We start from the raw sequence: 11,020 nt of genomic DNA on the forward strand, positions 1-11,020 counted from the left end.
CAGGAAAAGAACAAGTTTTTCAGCAAATCAGGATTTGATTAAGCCACGCAAAGCTTATGTTTAAATGCTTGACTATTGTGGAGGCAAGGAAAGAAGCGAAGAAGTCTGTGTTTAAGGTCCTGTGTAAGAATAAATTATAGACTGCATGATAAGGTATGAATGCTGAGATAACAAAGTGTAGAGCTGGATGAACACAGCAGGCCGAGCAGGAAAGTGATGTTTTGGGCCTAGACTCCTGTTCAGAAATGAGGGAGTGGAAGGGGATTCTGAAATAAATAGGGAGGAGGATAGAAGGTGGATAGAGGAGAAGACAGGTGGAGAGGAGACACAGGTCAAAGAGGCGGGGATGGAGCCAGTAAAGGTGAGTGCAGGTGGGGAGTTAGGGAGGGGATAGGTCAGTCCAGGGAGGACGGACAGGTCAAGGGGGCGGGATGAGGCTAGTAGGTAGGAGATGTGGGTGGGGCTTGAGGTGGGAGGAGGGGATAGGTGGGAGGAAGAACAGGTTAGGGAGGCGGGGACGAGCTGGGCTGGTTTCGGGATGCGGTAGGGGGAGGGGAGATTTTGAAGCTTGTGAAGTCCACATTGATACCATTGGGCTATCAATCCCTCTTCCGTAGCTACACTGGCCCTAAACCCCACCTCTTCCTCCGTTACATTGATGACTGTATCGGCGCCATCTCGTGCTCCCACAAGGAGCTCGAACAGCTCATCCACTTCAACACCTTCCACCCCAACCTTAAGTTCACCTGGACCATCTCTAATACCTCTCTCTCTCCTTCCTGGAACTCTGTTTCCATCTCTGGCAACCACCTGGAAACCGATATCCATTTCAAGCCCACCGACTCCCACAGCTACCGAGAATACTCCTCCTCCCACCACCTTCTTGCAAGAATGCCATCCCCTATTCCCAATTCCTTCGCCTCCGCCGCATCTGCTCCCAGGATGAGGCATTCCACTCCCGTACATCTCAGATGTCCTCGTTTTTCAAGGACCGCAACTTCCCCACCCCAGTGGTCGAGAACGCCCTCGACCGTGTTTCCTGCATTTCCCGCAACTCATCCCTCACACCCCCTCCCCGCAATAACAACCAAAACAGAATCCCCCTCATCCTCACGTACCACCCCACCAACCTCCGGATCCAACGCATCATCCTCCGACACTTCCGCCATCTGCAATCCGACACCACCACCAAAGACATTTTTCCCTCCCCACCCTTATCTGCTTTCCGCTGGGACCACTCTCTCTGTGACTCCCTTGTCCGCTCCACACTCCCCTCCAGCCCCACCACACCCGGCACTTTTCCCTGCAACCGCAGGAAGTGCTACACCTGCCCCTACACCTCCCCTCTCCCCCCTCACCCCCATCCCAGGCCTCAAGAAGACTTTCCACATCAAGCAGATGTTCACCTGCGCATCTGCTAATGTAGTATACTGTATCTGCTGTTCCCGTTGTGGCTACCTCTACATTGGGGAAACCAAGTGGAGGCTTGGGGACCACTTTGCGGAACACCTACGCTCGGTTCGCACTAAACAACTGCACCTTCCAGTCACGAACCATTTCAACTCCCCCCTCCCATTCCTCAGATGACATGTCCATCCTGGGCCTCCTGCAGTGCCACAACGATGCCACCCGAAGGTTGCAGGAACAGCACCTCATATTTCGCTTGGGAACCCTGCAGCCCAATGGTATCAATGTGGACTTCACAAGCTTCAAAATCTCCCCTCCCCCTACCGCATCCCAAAACCAGTCCAGCTTGTCCCCGCCTCCCTAACCTGTCCTTCCTCCCACCTCAAGCCCCACCCCCATCTCCTACCTACTAGCCTCATCCCGCCCCCTTGACCTGTCCGTCCTCCCTGGACTGACCTATCCCCTCCCTAACTCCCCACCTACACTCACCTTTTACTGGCTCCATCCCCGCCTCTTTGACCTGTTCCATCCGCCTCCCCCTCTCTCCCTATTTATTTCAGAACCCTCTTCCCCTTCCCCATTTCTGAAGGAGGGTCTGGGCCCGAAACATCAGCCTTCCTGCTCCTCTGATGCTGCTTGGCCTGCTGTGTTCATCCAGCTCTACATCTTGTTATCTCAGATTCTCCAGCATCTGCAGTTCCTGCTATCTCTGAAACAATTCTTGTAAAGAGTTGGGCTGTGCTGAGCGTGAATTATTGAGACAAAGAGAAATGTTTGTTTGAACACATTACATTTTATACAGAAAGGTATAAACAGCAATATTATTTGCCTTCATGTGCTTTTGTTCAGAAATATTTTGAAACTCATTTGTAAAATAGTTTGTATACTTTACTGTTTAAAATATTGATCCTTAATGATATATGGACTATTCTGGGAATCATCATTTGGCAGAAACAAAGCAGTTTGGATCATGGGAAAAGGAACAAAACCTTCCAAATTTACAAATTTCCAATCTGCAAATGAAGAAGCAATCATAAAGACTTGTGGTGAGATTTCATTTTGAAATTACAAGTAAAAATCACCGGTTTCTTTTTTTTGTTCAAACATTCCAAACAAATCTGATCTTAACTACAATAATTATAAAGTTAGCATTTTACAGCATGGAAGCAGCCCCTTGGGTCCAGCTCATCCATGTCGACCAGATATCCTTAATTAACCTAGTCCCATTCGCCATCATTTGACCCATTTCCCTCTTAAACCCTTCCTATTCATATATCCATCCCTCGGGTGCCTTTTTGAATGTTGTAATTTTACCTGCTTCCATGACTTCCTCCAGCAGCTCATTCCATGCGTGCACCACCCTCTGCATGAAAATGTTCGTTTACAAGTAGCCTGAGTAACTTCCCATCTTGTCTGTTGCACTGTCTGACCTTGCGTGTTACAACTTATATTTTTACATCTTAGCATTTGTCTCTTTGAATTTAGCAGATCCTCAGACTTAGATTAGTTAAAAGCGACTTTACTTTCTCACCAATGAATAAACCCTAGATTCTTTTTGTCAATTTTGTAGTCTTCTATACGAAAGGAAATTTTTCATCGTGTATATTTCATAGTGGTTAACATTTGTTAGGAGCTAATCATCTTTCACTAACTTGCTTGGACGTTTTGATGAGGCAACAGAGGGGGTTGATGAGAGTAGTACTAATACGGAGTGCAAGCAGTTCCAATAAGTGTCGGATAAAGTGCTGCGCAACGGATTTGTAGCAAGTTCAAGATCATGGAATAAAAGGACATTTGATAGGGGCATTCAAAACCGTGAGAGGTTTGTGCAGAGTATTTCTGGAGAAACTGTTCTCATTGGTGTAACGATTAAGAATGAGTAAGCACAGATTTGAGTAATTGGCAAAAACAAAAGTGGCATGAGTAACCTCTTTCTATATAGCAAGTAGTTAGGATACGGAATGGGGTGCTTGAGTGTGCAGTGGAAGCAGTTACGATTGAGTTATTCGAGAGGATTCAATCACTATCTACAAAGGAAACATGCAGGATCATGGGGAAAGAGCACTGGGAGGGCAAGGTGAATTACTCCTGCGGAGGACCAGCATTGACACAGCAGGCTGAATGGCGGCCTCCTTCTGTGCTGAAACAATTCTACAATTCTGTTTTGTCTTCAAATATATTACCTCACGAGCATGTGTTATATCATGCTCTTAAAAATATGGGGTGTTACTTTGAGCAATAGTGCATTGTCTGTTTCAGGCATCTACTGCCCATATCAAACTACCTCAGTCAGTAAAATCCTTGCCCTCTTCCACAACGTAGAATCTGTACAGTGGTGAAGCTGGCCTTTTGGCCCATCGAGTCCACACCAAGCCTCCAAAGAGCATCCCACCTAGACCCACACCCCTACCCTATCTCTGCATTTCCTATGGCTAACCCACCTACCTTGCACATCCCTAGATACTATGGGCAATTTAGCACGGCCAAGCCACCTAACCTGCATATCTTTGAACTGTGGGAGGAAATTAGAGCGCTCGGAGGAAAACCTCACAGATGTGGGGAGAATGTGCAAACTCCACACACAGTCACCAAAGGGTGGAATTGAACCTGGGTCCCTGGCGCTGTGAGACAGCAGTGTTAATCACTGAGCCATTGTGCTGTCCCATGTGGCTCAGTTTCAGTCTTAGAAGAGCACTTTCCTTTGTATCGTCGTTCTATCTGTTTTCTATTTATAATACCAGATTCTGACTATGAATTCCATTTTTGTGGCAGTTTTGTGCTTGAGTTTAGTGCTCATAGAAACTAGGCCAACAGATAGAGCAGATCATTAGGAAAGAATGGATTTGAAACCAGGCAACACCTGGACGAGAGTCAATACCTAACTTGCTACCTTTCCAAATTACCAAAGGTATATCATTCCTTGTCAGTGAGCATTAAAAAATTTGGCAGTGTTAATACAGATTGACAGATAAATTTCAAACTCTCCTAAAAGCAAGTCATTACATTTGCATGCTCCTGAATCTCTAAAAGAAAAGAGAAAGTGATGTAAAGGGATAGATATTAACTGTGGTTGGAGAGGATGGAAGGACAATGAGTACAGAGCACATATCCCAATAAAGCTCCTGTTAACTGCTACAAATGATCCCATTAGTGGCAGCCCCCACTTGCCTTTCCTATATGTAAGGAAGAAATACTGTTAAAATATCAGAACATGATCCAAATTGTTTGTAACCTGTCCCAGTATTTCGTGCTTAAATTAGGCTTGTTGTTCATTTACAGGTAACTTGATTTTTCTAACCTGTATGATTGTACCAAATGAAATCATTGCACAGGACTTTGTGTATTATGTAGTTTTTAAAATTCTTTTTCTTCCCATCTGTCCTGAAAATGTAAGTTCAATAATTTCACAGATGCCAATTCCTCAGTTAGAGCTACCTAATCTGATCACATTTCCCTTTCCTTTTGTATCAATTCATACTATGTTCAGATACTTATTTTTCTTTTAAATTATATTTTACTCTCTGCGTCCTCTATACAATTGTTGTAAAGCAGTCTAGTCTTTGCTGCAGAAGCACTCCGTGATTCTTATGACGTTGTCCTTTAGTACCAATGCACTATACACGGGGAACAGTCCTTCACTGTGCTGTAAATTTGAAAACTTCTATTAGATCATATTCAACAATCTCTAACTAAAGTGGAAGGTATGAGGCTTTTTCCCAGGGTGGAGGTGGCAATTACGAGGGGACACAGGTTCAAAGTGCAGTGGGCAAGTTTAAAAGAGATGTGCGAGGCAAGTTTTTCCCTCAAAGGGTGGTGAGTACCTGGAATGGGTTGCCAGACGAGATGGTGGAAGGAGATATAACAGCAGCATTCAAGAAGCACCTGGATGAATACATGAATAGGAAGGGAATAGAGGGATACAGATCCTGTAAGTGAAGACAGTTTTAATATGGAAGGGCAAAATGTGACAGCGCAGGCTTGAACGGCCGAAGGGCCTGTTCCTGTGCTGTATTGTTCTTTGTTCTAAAATACTATAACAATATCCACAACCTTTTTTTTTCTTTTTCCTGTGGTGAAAGTAAGTTTTTTTTTTTTTTTAAACTTTACCTTGCCTGTAGCTCTAATATTCTCTTTTTTTTTTCTTTTTTGTAGAGCTGAACACTGTTTATAGTACACTAACTTCAGCCAATCCTTTTAAAATTCGATATTTCATCGAATCCCTTCAATGTGATGCAGACCATTTGACCCATCGAGTGCACACCAACCCTCCAAACAGCATCCCACTCAGACCCACCCATCTATCCTACTCCATATCCCCACATTTCCCATAGCTAATCTACCAAGCCTACACATCCATGGACACCATGGGCAATTTAGCATGGTCAGTCCACCTAACCTGCACGTTTTTGGACTATGGGAGAAACCTGTGCAGCCTGGGGGAGAATGTGCAAACGCCACACAGACTGTTGCCCAAGGGTGGAATCGAACCTGGGTCCCTGGTGCTGTGAGGCAGCAGTGCTAACCACTGTGCCATTTCCTTTATTTTATGTTGCGCTCCATATATGAAAACCATTATACAATTTCCAATTTCCACTTTCCATCTGTATTATGGCATTTGAAAATCCATGTATTCATTTTGAGGTTCATAAGGAGGAGGTGTTAGCAATTCTGGAAGGTGTGAAAATAGATAAGTCCCCTGGGCCGGATGGGATTTATCCTAGGATTCTCTGGGAAGCTAGAGAGGAGATTGCAGAGCCTTTGGCTTTGATCTTTATGTCGTCATTGTCTTCAGGAATAGTGCCAGAAGACTGGAGACTAGCAAATGTTGTCCCCTTGTTCAAGAAGGGGAGTAGAGACAACCTTGGTAATTATAGACCAGTGAGCCTTACTTCGGTTGTGGGTAAAGTGTTGGAAAGGATTATAAGAGATAGGATTTAGAATCATCTAGAAAGGAATAATTTGATTAGGGATAGTCAACACGGTTTTGTGAAGGGTAGGTCGTGCCTCACAAACCTTACTGAGTTCTTCGAGAAGGTGACCAAACAGGTGGATGAGGGTAAAGCGGTTGATGTGGTGTATTTGGATTTCAGTAAAGCGTTTGATAAGGTTCCCCATGTTAGGCTATTGCAGAAAATACGGAGGCATGGGATTGAGGGTGATTTAGTGGTTTGGATCAGAAATTGGCTAGCTGTAAGAAGACAGAGGGTGGTGGTTGATGGGAAATGTTCATCCTGGAGTTCAGTTACTAGTGGTGTACCTCAAGGATCTGTTTTGGGGCCACTGCTGTTTGTCATTTTTATAAATGACCTGGATGAGGGTGTAGAAGGATGGGTTAGTAAATTTGCGGATGACACCAAAGTCGGTGGAGTTGTGGATAGTGCGGAAGGATGTTGCAGGTTACAGAGGGACATAGATAAGCTGCAGAGCTGGGCTGAGAGGTGGCAAATGGAGTTTAATGCGGAAACGTGTGAGGTGATTCACTTTGGAAGGAGTAACAGGAATACAGAGTACTGGGCTAATGGTAAGATTCTTGATAATGTGGATGAGCAGAAAGATCTCGGTGTCCATGTGCATAGATCACTGAAAGTTGCCACCCAGGTTGATAGCGTTGTTGAGAAGGCGTACAGTATGTTAGGTTTTATTGGTAGAGGGATTGAGTTTCGGAGCCAGGAGGTCATGTTGCAGCTGTACAAAACTCTGGTGCGGCCGCACTTGGAGTATTGCGTACAGTTCTGGTCACCGCATTATAGGAAGGATGTGGAAGCATTGGAAAGGGTGCAGAGGAGGTTTACCAGGATGTTGCCTGGTATGGAGGGAAGGTCTTATGAGGAAAGGCTGAGGGTCTTGAGGCTGTTTTCATTAGAGAGAAGAAGGTTAAGAGGTGACTTGATAGAGACATACAAGATGATCAGAGGATTAGATAGGGTGGACAGTGGGAGCCTTTTTCCTCGGATGGTGATGGCTAGCACGAGGGGACATAGCTTTAAATTGAGGGGTGTTAGATATAGGACAGACGTCAGAGGTGGGTTCTTTACTCAGAGTAGTAAGGGCGTGGAATGCCCTGCTGCAAAAGTAGTAGACTCGCCCACTTTAAGGGCATTTAAATGGTCATTGGATAAACATATGGATGATAATGGAATAGTTTAGGTTAGATGGGCTTCAGATTGGTTTCACAGGTCGGCGCAACATTGAGGGCCGAAGGGCCTGTACTGCGCTGTAATGTTCTATGTTCTATGTTCTATACCCCTAAATTACTCTTTCACTACACTGTTAAGAATCTTGTGTTTTGAAATATGATAATACTCTGCTTCGAGTTATCTGCCATGCTCCTTTCTGTTCAGTCTGACCCGTGTGTTTCTGTACTTTGCTGCATTTTTTTCTCACGGTTTGTAATGCTACTTAATTTAGTGCGGACTGCATACTTCGCCTCTTGAAGCAAGAAGAATGATGTTGATCCTTCTTGCTTGGTACCTGGGGTATGCCAGTACTATCCTCCTGACTGGGGAAAGAAAACTAACCTCTGATTCTCTGCTTCTTGTTTTTCTTCCTTTTTTTTAATCTATGTGGCTATAATCTCTTTTTTTTAATAGCATGTTTTACGTTTTCACAACTCCTGAAAATACATCGTAATCCAATGGGAAAACCGATTGGTCAGGAATGCGTGACTTGTCTTTTAAAAATTCTAACTAACTAACTATCCCTGATTAATCCACATCTTTTTAAGTATTGACTAATCTCATTCCCAATATCATGGACTGCAGAAACTCACCTACAAATGATCCAAGACTAATTGGCCTTTAATTTCCTATAATATCCTTTTTCCAATACAATATAGTAGTATTTACCACTCTCCTTCAGTGAAACCATTCCTGCAGAGACGACCTTGATTTCTGAGAAATGCAAGCCATCTTGATTTGGTTATTCAGTTGCTGTTAGTCCTCTTTAATTTGTAATGTAGCTGAAAAGAGAGACGTCTTGTGGAAGCTTTTCATTTTGTATTCATCACAATAAATGTAAGAATGCGAAATCTCAAATGATCACAACACTTAATACTACAGGAGAAAAGGCTGCTAATTGTTTGGCAAATCAATTCTGGTTGATGTGTTGCCATTCTAGCATTTAGCTGGTTGAAGAGCTTTGCCTGATAATGCGCTATCTCCAAGTTCTATACTATCAAGCAGCAATTTGTAGTATTGTATACTTTCATAGCTTTATCTCTAGTAGCAGCCCTTCTAAATGATTCTTGAGTTGTCTTGCATTATGATTTTACCATCCTGAAAAACCAGATGCGCGGTACTTAAAGCGGTTCTGCTGTTCCCTCGTTTTGAAATGCCATATGACCTCCACCATTTCTGATTGTAACGTGATTTTTTTTTTCATCATTATTATTTAGCTTATCTGCCTGTAAAATGTATTGCAACTTCCATTTTTCTTTGTTTGCCAAACTCATTATTTATACTTTCAATTTTCTTATGCATTATTATTCAATATTTATTATGTCTTTTTTTTTAAACCTCATTTTTGCTTTAATCTCTATTTATTGAATTGAGATTATTTTGTTATTGCGGCTGAAGTGTGCTTACCCAATACTTCACCCAGATGCCTCCCAAGTGTGGACATGGGGTTAATTCTAAAACTCCAATCAAACCATCAGAAAGCAGATACGTCATAGTGCATTGACATAATGAGTAAGATAGATTGGATTCAAAAACAGAAATTCCTGGAGAAACTCAGGTCTGGTAGCATCTGTGGAGAGAAAATAGTTAACGTTTTGAGTCTAGCAACCACTCTTCAGGATGGATAACAGCTGGGAAAGGTGATATTTATACTGATGAGAGTTGGGAGGGAAAAGGAATGAGTGGATAGACAGAGCTAGAGCCTAGAGAGAGAAAAAGAAGAAGCAAACAAATGGATTGTTGATAGTAAGCTGTGGAAGTAGAGAAGCTGGATAGGTGATAATATGGGCCATGATTAGTTGAAAATAGGTAGGCTGTGCTGAAAGCAACTCATGTCTTGACAGCACCTGGGATCAAGGGATAGGTAATAGAGATGGAAGGAGGTATTCATGCTATAAAATTATTCAATTTGATGTTGAGTCCTGAAGGCTGTTAAGTTCCCAAACAGAAGATTGGGAGTTATTCCTCTAGTTTGCTTTGCTCCTTGCTGGAGCTCTGCATCAAGATAGAGATTGGGGTTACCATTGAGTAGAAACTTAATTGGACCTGGCACGTAAATACTATCGCTAGATGAGTAGTTAGATAGAGGGCAAGAACTCTTTGTGCATTAACTCACCTCTTGACCCCCAAAGATGTTCACCATTTACAAGGCACAAGTCAGGAGTCTGCTGAAATAAATTCCACCTGCCTCGATGAGTGCAGCTGAAACAACACTCGACCACCATCAAGTACAAAAAAGCCTGCTTTATTGCACCCCATCCATCACCAACACACAATGGCAGCAATATGCAACTGTGTACAAAATGCGGCATAATTATACTATAAATGGCAATATCTCACCAAGGCTGCTTTGACAGCACCTTCTAAACAAAGTCAACAGATTCCTGGAACAACAAAGTGCAAGTTTCCCTCTAACCTACACACTATTTTGACTTGGCCCTATATTACTGTTCCTTTACTGTGACTTAGTCAGTATCCTGGAATTCCCTGCCTAGCTTCACAGTGTGTGTGTAGCTAGAACAAATGAACTGCAGTAATTTGAGAAGGTAGTGATGAGCTACCTTCTTAATGTTAATTAGGGATGGGTAAGAAATGCTGGCCTTGCCAGCAATGCTCACGTCTCGTGAAAGAATACAATGAATGGGAGAGAAATAACATTTTTTTTTCATATGTATGTCACTGTTGGTTTGCTGTTAATCAGTTGTAAAGGACAATAGATTAATCTGGATTCAAGTTTCTTTCGTTCTTCAAATGCATCTTTTATGATTCAACACCTTTCCTTAGGTTCACATTGAAAATGAAAGAAATTAGTTATGTTTTTCTTTTAGTTATGACTGCTATTTACAAAGTGTTCTCCAAAGTCAATGCAGTTACTTGTTGTGCATCATTGCCAAGTACCATTTCTAGCATAATGCCCTTCCTTGTTGGACATGCCTAGTATTTAATTAAGGAAGCAGTTTGGATAGATATATTTTCAAGTGTGATTTTTGTTTCATTACAAACGTTTTTCAGCTTGACTCAGGTAACATAGAATATAGGAACAGGAGTGTAGGCCATTTGGACTTCTGAACCTGATTTGCCATTCAATATGATCATGACCAATCATCCAATTTAGTACCCTGCTCCCACTTCCTCTCCATACCTTTTCATCCCTTTAGTCCTAAGAACCACACAAGCATCTTTCTTGAACATCTTCAGTGTTTTAACTTCAGTTTGCTATGGCAGAGAATTCTATAGGCTCGCACCCTCTGGGTGAAGACATTTCTCCTCAACTCTGTCCTAAAAGGCCTATCCCATATCTTTAGAATGTGATCCCTGGTTTCAGACACCCTGGTCAATGAAAACATCTTTCCTGCTTCAATGCTGTTTAACCTTGTTGGAATTTTTATAGATTTCTAAGATATTCCCCTCATTCTTGTAAACTCCATTGAATATAG

Source organism: Rhincodon typus, chromosome 14 (assembly GCF_021869965.1).
Source record: "Rhincodon typus isolate 14 chromosome 14, sRhiTyp1.1, whole genome shotgun sequence".
Classification (NCBI taxonomy): Eukaryota; Metazoa; Chordata; class Chondrichthyes; order Orectolobiformes; family Rhincodontidae; genus Rhincodon; species Rhincodon typus.